General features: G+C 41.1%; 1 protein-coding gene across 4 annotated transcripts in view; it reads right to left on the minus strand.

Annotated features, from left to right (window-relative positions):
- Positions 1-1,592, minus strand: part of c1h7orf57 (chromosome 1 C7orf57 homolog) — a 65,183-nt gene extending 63,591 nt beyond the window's left edge. For 3 of the 4 annotated variants that reach the window (XM_052024668.1, XM_052024660.1, XM_052024641.1), the window contains exon 1: positions 1,455-1,583. The gene's annotated coding sequence lies outside the window, so the exon portion shown is untranslated. Of the gene's footprint in view, positions 1-1,454 lie in introns of all 4 variants that reach the window. The other variant, XM_052024649.1, reaches the window with a different exon arrangement.
- Positions 1,593-9,535: the final 7,943 nt, after the last annotated feature.

Below are 9,535 nucleotides of genomic sequence, written 5' to 3' on the forward strand. Positions count from 1 at the left end.
TCCTAATTGTCCCTGAGAAAAGTAGTGGCAAGCCACCTTTCTTAAATGCTGCAGCCCTTCTGGTGAAAGTACTCCTAACATTGTTCTTTGGGGAGTTCTGGTGTCTGGACCCAGTGACACCAATGAAATAGATCTCCTGGAGAGTAAAAATGAATGTGTTGGGCAAAATGTCCTGTTCCCACATTCCAACAGCCATATATTTTATTCAGTGCCTTGGTATCATTCCGAAATTAGATGGTCCAAAATTGAGCACAATATTGTGACCTAACAATAACTTCTATGGTTTAACATTATTATCTTGTTGTTCATATATCAACTTTGTTTCCCATTAGTCAGAAGGTTGTATGTTCAAATTCTATTTCAGTACCTTAATAATATATACATAGCATAACATTGCATTCTGATGTGTTCTTTTTGGTAAGATATTGAACTAAATTGGTTGGTTCAGGTGAATTTAAAAATACTCCTTGGCACTTTTGGAAGAGCATGGGAGGTATACCTGCCAATAACAACAAAATGTCACTTATCTTAGTTGTGCAGGCTTGCTGTGTAAAAGCTTTTCCTGTATTTTTCTACATAATGACACTGATATACATTTGACTAAGAGGAGTTTTGTGATGACGTGAGGATATACAAAGCCCTCTTACCTAGTCCCTTCCCACCATCCAGTGAGCCAAACAATCTTTCCAGGGTAAGGAACAATTCACTTGCACTTCTTCCACTTCAGTGGATTGCAGCTGGTACCTGTGATGTTGGCTACTCCACACTTTCTGTTACCTGCACAATCTTGGTCTCCTGTCCCACACATTCCCTTTGTTGTCTCCACCTTCTCCCCTCTGTTTCTTTAAACACATTTATTTTTTTTGATTTTCCAGTTCTGATGAAAGGTTGTAACTTGAATTGTAATGACAATTTTCCTCTCCACAGATGCTGCTTGATTTGCTCAGTCTCCCCAGCATGGTTGTTTTATTTTAACTTCCAGCATTTGCAGTTTCTTGCTTTTCAGCCTATGAAGAAATCTTGTTTGGCCTTTTGATAGTCAAACAGTTCAGTTTGCAGCTGGTGTCATATTTCCTTTCAAATTTCTTGTTCATTTTCTCTCTTTGCCTTTCTCTAACCCTCTCTCCATTCACCTGTCCCCAGTCCAAATCCCAAACTCTGTACCGACACCCCTTCAACCAACGGCCAACTAGCAAGCCCCAGAAAGCCCCCTTACTAACACATCCTGCTCAAATAACTCAGGACATACCCCGAAGACACCACAGATACTTCTAGTCTCCACTATTTAGGCCGATAATCGACCCCTTTCTAACGGAGAAGGTGAGCTGCAGGAGGGAGTGAGTAACGGTGCTTCCCCCAAGTAAACGTCTGCAATTACTTCTCCCTTTGCTGGCCTTTCTAACAAGGTGAGTAATCGGGCCCACCGGGACACAGCAGCCGCACAGGGCCGTTACCTGGAGCCGCTGAGATCAGGGTTCTGCGCCGCCTGCAACGACTTGGCCCAATGTTTTCACTGGCAACTGCCAGACCGTCGTCATGGCAACTCCCAAACGGTGACTGTGGCAACCAGAATGCGGCCCGGTTCCGACGATCACGTGATCCACCCCCACTCTCGCGAGTGGAAGGTGACGAGCGACCAATAATCTAGGGAGAGCAGTGAGTGAGTGATAGGCACTTGACTTGGATCCTTGCCTTCAAATGTTGACCGTTTACAGCCATTCTGGGATTTTTGTTTCAAATTTCCATCACCTGCAGCAATTTTCTCTATGGAAGGATTACTATTTATTTCACCATTTGAGGACTGGACATAAAACAAAATGGGAATAAATCTCAGGGTGGCAACCTGTGATTAATGGGGTACTTCAGAGATAGCTGCTTGGGCTCCAATTATTCATTATCTCTTTTAACAAAATGTCATCCTTCCAGGTTTGCTGATGATACTAAGTGCATTTTATTAATGTGAATCAGAATATTATTATCACTGACTTATATATTGTGAAATTTGTTGTTTTGCGGCAGCAGTACAGTGCAAAGATGTAAAGATACCGTAAATGACAAAATAAATAAATAATAAACAAGGAATAACGAGGTAATGGTATTGATTACTTCAGTGCACTTGTATACTAGTTACTGAAGGCTGACCTGCAAGTGCAGAACGTGACTAGATACAATAGCCTTTACTTTTGGGTTTGATTACGGGAGTAAGGAAGCCTTATTACAATTGTGCAGGCCCTTGGTGAAACTGCCTGGAGTACTGTGGGCAGTTTTGGCTTCCTGGCCTAAGAAAGAATGTACTTGCTATAGAGGGAGTGCCGAAAAGGTTCACTAGATTAGTTTCTGTCATGGTGGTTTGCGATATGAGGAGCGATTGAGAAGACTGCTACTGTATTCTTTTGAATTTAAAAGAATGAGTGTTCTCATCTAAGCTAATAAAAATAATTTGTCAGAGTAGATGCAAGTAGCATGTTTCTCCTGAATGAGGAATCTAGGACCAGGGAGCATAGTTTGAGAATAAGGGGTAGGCCATTAGGACTGAGATAAGGAGAAGATTCTTCACTTCAAGGCAGTGAGTCTGGACAATTGTGGAAACTTAGTTATGTTCATTCAAAAAAAAAAGTGATCAAAAGATTTCTGGACATTAACTGGAGAGGGGATATGGGGATAGTCCTGGAAAATGGCACTGAGGTGGAATATCAGCCATTGATACATTGCAGAGCAGACTTGAAGGGCTGTGTGGCCTACTGCTGCTCCTATTTCTCATGTTCTTTTGTTTTTGGCCAAATCAGGAACTAGTCACTCCTCATTTTACTCTCTTTTAAGTGTAAACACACAGTGGGTGTTTAATCCAACTGAGGATAATGGAGGTGTTCTTCACAAACAACCACTCATGCAAACACAGCACATCAGTGAAGCAAATTATTCCTTTCAGCATGTGGTAAAACATAGACAATATTCAGGCATGGACTAATAAGTGGCGAGTAACTTTTTTAATCATTTAAATGCTATCTCCAACTAGAGCGATTTTAACTACCGACCCATAGTATTTAATGACATTACCAAGTCCCCACGACCAACATCCTGGAGAATCACCATTGAACTTAAACTTAGACCAGTGTCAATACATTGTCCCTGCAAAAGCAGGTCAAAAGCTACATAACCTGCAGGATAAGATTCAGATGCTGCCACCCCCAAATCTTTCCACCATCTATGATGGGCAATTCAGGAGCATGATGGAATACTTTCCACTTGCATGGATGAGTGCAGCTCAAATACGATTCCAGAAAGTTTAATGCAGGGCAAACAGCCCACTTGATGGGCATCTCATCCATCACCCTAAACACTCATTCCCTTCCTGATATCCCTCTATGGCTGTAGTGCGTGCTATCTGCAAAATGCAATGCAGTTACACGCCTAGGCTATTCCGACAGCATTTCTCAACCCTGTGACTATCACCATTAAGGAGAACAAGGGCAGCAGGCACACAAGAAAACCACACTACAGGTTCCCAAGCAAGTCACACACCATCCTGACCTGGAAATGTATCACTGTTTCTTCATTATCACTGGGTCCAAATCCTGAAGCAAAGGCATTGTTGGAGTACCTTAAACAGAGGGAGTACATCTTTTCAAAAAGATATCTCACTAGTTTCTAGTCAAGGGCAATTAGGATTGGGGCAATAAAAGTTAGCCATGTCAGTGCTGCCTGCATCTTGAAAAACGAGTTATGAGGTGCACACTGGGTTGTAATGATTGTCAGGTCAGCTGAACACAAAAAGATCTTCTGTAAAAACCTGAAGCATTTGACACATTGAGTGGAGGAAATATATTGTTTTAAGATATATTGAGATTCTATGCTGGGGGGGGGGGTTAAGGTAATTTTTAAAAAAATGAGTCATGCAGAATTTTAATCTTACAAATTTTCCTGGATTCTTATTGTCTCTAAACTAAGAATGCCCCCATTTGTTTACTGGCAAGGACAAATATAATTTTATTTACCAGTACAGTCTGCCTACAGCTCTTCACCAAAATTTGAAAAATCTCTGATGTAAATTAACATTTACAAAATCCTGCAAATACTGAAAGAGTAAAAACAGAAAATGCTGCAAAATTCTGCATCTGAAATACTAAGCCACCATTTTCCTTCGTAAGATGTCCATGACTTGTGCTGGAAGTATACTACTTTTTATTTAGCTTAAGTAACCAAGATTAAATGGATTCATTAAAGGTTTGAATTAGACAATGTTTAGATTCCTGATCACTGCATAATTCTTCAATGCAGGTAAAGGTTTTTGTTGTATGTCTGTGATCCCAGATTGTGGAAGAATGAATTTAGATAAGATTTGCTATTCACTTTACTTATCCTTAAAAACTAAAACAAATGTGGTTGGTTGTGTATTGTTCTAATTTCTTATGGGACAAGATAAATAACACAATTGTTTGCTCTCTCACCTATTCTTTATTCTGGGAATGTTGCTGGCATAGAGGAAATTTGCATCAGGACTGAGTACATAGCCACTCCCTATTCCTCGTTTACATTTAACCTTACTGAGAAACCAGCAGCTCCGAATGAATCAATCAAAAAGCTTGGTGATTTCTTAAATTAATCAGTACAGATGCAAGAGTTTTAAATCACACATTTGAACTTGATTGGTTCAACTTCAACACAAGGCAAGTAAAATCTTGATGTACGAGATTAATCCTTCATCCTGGTACTTTGACTTAGGAGAGAATACTTTTGCATCTTCTGCCTGGCTCACAGTTGTTGCTGATCTGGCATTATGCCTTGGTAACTAATGGACTCTATTAATTGCTGGTGCATTTATTATTGTATTGTTGATTTCTTATTCTTCTTAGTTAGACCCTCAGGATTGAGGATGACTTGCTTCAACTCCAGTTTTGTAGGTTCCGATGTGGCTCAGGAACTGCAGACACTCCACAGACGGGGCAGCAAGGGGCTGACGGCAGAGCAGGTGGGTAATGTGCGATATGGTACATTCTTCTGCCACACACAAACTTCCTCTGTGTGTTCTCGTGCAGAGCCTCCAGGTTCTCAGTACTATCCTGAATGCTCCTCCACTCTGAGTAGACATGGGCGAGAATTTTCCAGGAATCAGTGCAGATGTTGCACTTCTTCAAGGAAACTTTGAGCACATCCTTGAATCTCCTTCTCTGTCCATTGGAACTTGGAATAGAGTGTCTGATTTGGGAGTCTGGTATCGGGCAGGTGAATGACCTGGCTAGCCAATGTGGCTGACTGAGAGGGGCCTCAGTGCTGGATATGTTGGCCTGGGAGAGGCAAGAAGTCAAGGAGGCCATATCCCCAAGTCATAGAGCATGGAAACAGGCCCTTCGGCCTAACTCGTCCATGCCGACTGTGTTGCCCAGCAAGGTAGTCCCATCTGCCTGGATTCAGCTCATAGCCCTCTAAACCCCTCCTATCCATGTACTTATCTGGATGGCTTTTAAATGTTGCTAATGTGCCCACCTCAACCACTATTTCTGGCAGCTCATTCCAAATATGCACCACCCTTTGTGTGAAGAAGCTGCCCAGGGAATAAAGTCCTAGTCTACATTCCAGGGAATAAAGTCCTAGTCTACACAACCTCTCCTTGTAACTCAGGCTCCCTAGTCCAGGAAACATCATGGTAAATTTTTTTCTGCACTTTTTCTAGTTTAATAACATCTTTCCTATAATAGGGTGACCAAAACTGTACACAATACTCCAAGTGCAGCCTCACCAACTGCATCACAATTTCCCAACTCCTGTACTCAATGCCCTGACTGATGAAGTCCAGCATGTCAAATGACTTCTTCACCACTCTATCTACCTGTGACACCACTTTCAGCAAACTATGCACTTGCACTCCTATGTCCCTTTGTTCCAATACACACCCCAGGACCCTACCATTAACTGTACAAGTCCGAACCCGATTCGATCTCCCAAAATGCAATACCTCACATTTGCCAGTCCTCTCACATTTGCCAGTCCTCTCACATTTGCCAGTCCTCAGCCCACATGCATAGCTGATCAGGATCCCAATGTAATGTTTCATTTTTACCTTTAATTAATTACGTTTAACAATTATTTACTAAATGGTCCCCATTCTCTTTATCATTGATTGGCCGAATTAATGCAGTTAAGATGAATATTTTACCAAAATTTTTGTATCTATTTCAGGCGATTCCAACTTTTATTTCGAAATCCTTTTTCGACACTATTGATTCCAAAATCCTTTCATATATATGGCAGAATAAAAACCCAAGGTTAAGTAAGGAATATTTACAAACATTAAAAAAGAATGGTAGTATGGCTTTGCCTAATTTTAGATTTTACTATTGGGCAATTAATATTAGATACTTAATTACTTAATGTTTCATAACACACTACACTATCTACAACACCACCTATTTTAGTATCATCCACAAACTTACTAACCATGCCTTGTACATTCACATCCAAATCGTTTATATAAATTACAAACAATAACTGACCCCTGCGGCATACCACTAGACACAGGTCTCCAGTCTGAGAAACAACCCTTGACCATCACCCTCTGCTCCTTAAAACTGAGCCAATTATGAATCCAATCTGCTATCTCCCCCTGGATCCCATGAGATCTAATCTTCCAGACTAGCCTGCCATGAGCGACTTTGTCAAGGGCCTTGCTAAAGTCCAGCTAGACAACATCCAGTGCCCTACCCTCATCTGCTCTCTTGGTTACCTCCTCAAAGAACGCCAAGAGATTTGTCAGACACGAATTCCCACGCACAAAGCCATGCTGACTGTCCTGAATCAGACCCTGTCTCTCCAAGTGCTGGTAGATCCTGTCCCTCAGCATTCCCTCCAGGAATTTACCCACCTCTGATGTCAGACTCACTGGACTGTAGTTTCCCAGCTTGTTTTTGCTACCCTTTGTAAACAATGGTACCACATTAGCCACCCTCCAGTCCTCAAGACATCAACACTCATATCCCCAATTTCCTTAACTTCCATCATTTTCTCCACAGTAAAACCTGAAGAGAAATATTCATTAAAAATCTCACTCATTTCCTTTGGTTCCACGCACACATAGCCATGTTGATCTTCAAGGGGATGTATTCTCCTCCCAGCTACCCTTTTACTCTTAACCTACCTATACCATCTCTTGGGATTTTGCTTCACCTTGCCTGCCAGATCCTTCTCATATCCTCTTTTTTGCCTTCCTTAAGTGCATTCCTACACTTCTTGTAGTCATCAAGATTCACTAGTTCCCAAATGCTTATGCGCAGTGTATGCCTTTTCTTAACTAGAGCATCAATATTTTTTGTTGACCAGGGTTCCCTAAATATGCCAGCCTTGCCCTTCACCAAGTCAAAAATAACAAGATCTTGGGAGCAGACTGCTAAAATCTTGAAACTCATTGATGAAGTTCTTCGGTCACAAAACCACAACCGCCTCAGATAGGATGTAGTAGAGGAGCTTGGATATATCATAATCATGATAATTTTCAAGAAAGGCAAGTGTGACTGGTAACTATAGAGGAGACTCTCTGCAGTCATCACATGTGTCCTTCTCAACCATCTTTTCCCATAGCTGAAGAGCTGCTCCCTGAACCACAGTGTGGATTCTTTGCATCTAAAAGTACAGTGGATGTGATCATCATCATGTGACAACTCCAAAAAAAAATGCAGGGAGCAGCACCAGCCACTAAATATACCCTTCCTTAATCTCATAAAAGCCTTTGAATTGGGAGGGACTGTGGAACACCCTCCTCAAGTTTGGCTGCCCACAGTAATTTGTCTCCATCTGATTAGGTTTGCTTCACATCTGCATGCAAGCCATGGTACCAACCGATCTCTGTGAAGACCCATGACAAACAAGGCTGTATTATGACCCCACTTTCCTCAATCTTTCTCCCCTCATTGTTGCACCTCATCTTCAATAAACGTTCTATAGGAATGGAGCCAATCTTCAGAACTATTTGGAAATTGTTCAACTTGCAGCAAATATACCGCAGAACCAAGGTCCTCTGAACCTCAGTAGCTGAGCTGCAGTATTTTCATTTAACTCTGCCAGTCAGCCACAGTATCCTGCAAAGCCCTGCATAAAGTTCATTGATGTCCACCTCAACCTGTTAGGGTATAATAATGAATCAATTATATCTCCTTTACTTCTCTCGGGAGTTCATTAATAAATTACTTGCTGTAATTTTTCCCAGTTTCCCCACACCAGCTTAATTATATAAAAAAAATCCACTTTCAGTGTACAACTTTGAATGTGATTTGGAGAGTGTTTAATAAACTAAGTATACCTCCTGCAGAATATAAATTATTTATATTATTTATAAATTGGCCACATTATTTATAATGTGGCCACTTAAGCAATCTATGTTAATTTCACAAGTTCACTTTATGAATTGCTCTCATCATGAAAGGATTTCAATCCAGCTTTGTGGGTGGATTTCCTCATTTATCCTTTTCATAATAGTTTTCCCTCTTGTAAAGCTGTACATTATTCTTCTGATTTGTAGGCCTCAGAGAGAATCTGACCCTGACATCTGTAACAAATCTTGGCAGCTTGGAGCTCAGTGCTTCATTCCAAGTTATCAGGAATTTAACTTCCAGCCTATCTCTTCTGCAGTTTTTGACAGACTCATGGCTACACTAATAGTACCTCCTCTCACTCTGTTTTCTTCAAGAACTGCATTTAATTCTGTTGGTTTGGCTGGCTCCATCACCTCTCGCCTAAACCAGCCTCTGAAGGGGTATGGCCTTGTTGTGGGCGCTGGTACCTTCTTTAAGGCTCGCTACCCCTTTCCCTGGCCAATCAGATGATAGAGAATGCTTATTGACATAGTAAAAAAACTTTGGCCCTGAATTTCTTGCTACTGGTGGGCTCCCTTTGCTTACTGCAGACCTGTGTCACATCCAAATTTAACTTCTGCAGCTTCCTGAAGAGTGATCATCAATGGCAAAATCCTGTATGGAGCAGGCTTTTTGTGTATAAAAGCTGCCAAGTGATGCTGGGTTCAGTAGTGGGTGGCTAGTACAACCTCTACAGTATGCATAAAACAGCTGAAGAAACTTTGATACAGGCTTAGCTGTGAATCTTGTCAAAACTTTTGAACACTTCTAAATGTCTCTCAAAAACCTACATAAACAAGAAACACATTTTAATTTTTTTAAATTAAAAATAATTTTCAAACATTTAACTAAATGAAAATAATTCAAGAATATTTAAATTACCCAACATTTACCTTGATCCCTTCCATCACTTTTCATTCAAATGGATAGTGAAAGCTGGTTTCTGAGGCAGATTCTCCTGTGTCAATGTTAGGGAATTTCTGCTAATTCCTGCTGTGCTGCTGGACTCAGAATTCAACTTTGGAGCACGGTTGGAAAAAGCTTAGCCCTCAGTGGCCAGCATGTTCTGGATTTCTGCATTAGTGCATACCCATGCATGAACTCCAAATTCAGTCACACTATTGCCAGCTCCAAATGTCACTATTTCCTGCTGCAGAATTCACCATTCCTCTGCTCTTGAAGCCACTGTTGTC

This window comes from Pristis pectinata, chromosome 1, assembly GCF_009764475.1.
Source record: "Pristis pectinata isolate sPriPec2 chromosome 1, sPriPec2.1.pri, whole genome shotgun sequence".
NCBI classification, from domain to species: Eukaryota; Metazoa; Chordata; class Chondrichthyes; order Rhinopristiformes; family Pristidae; genus Pristis; species Pristis pectinata.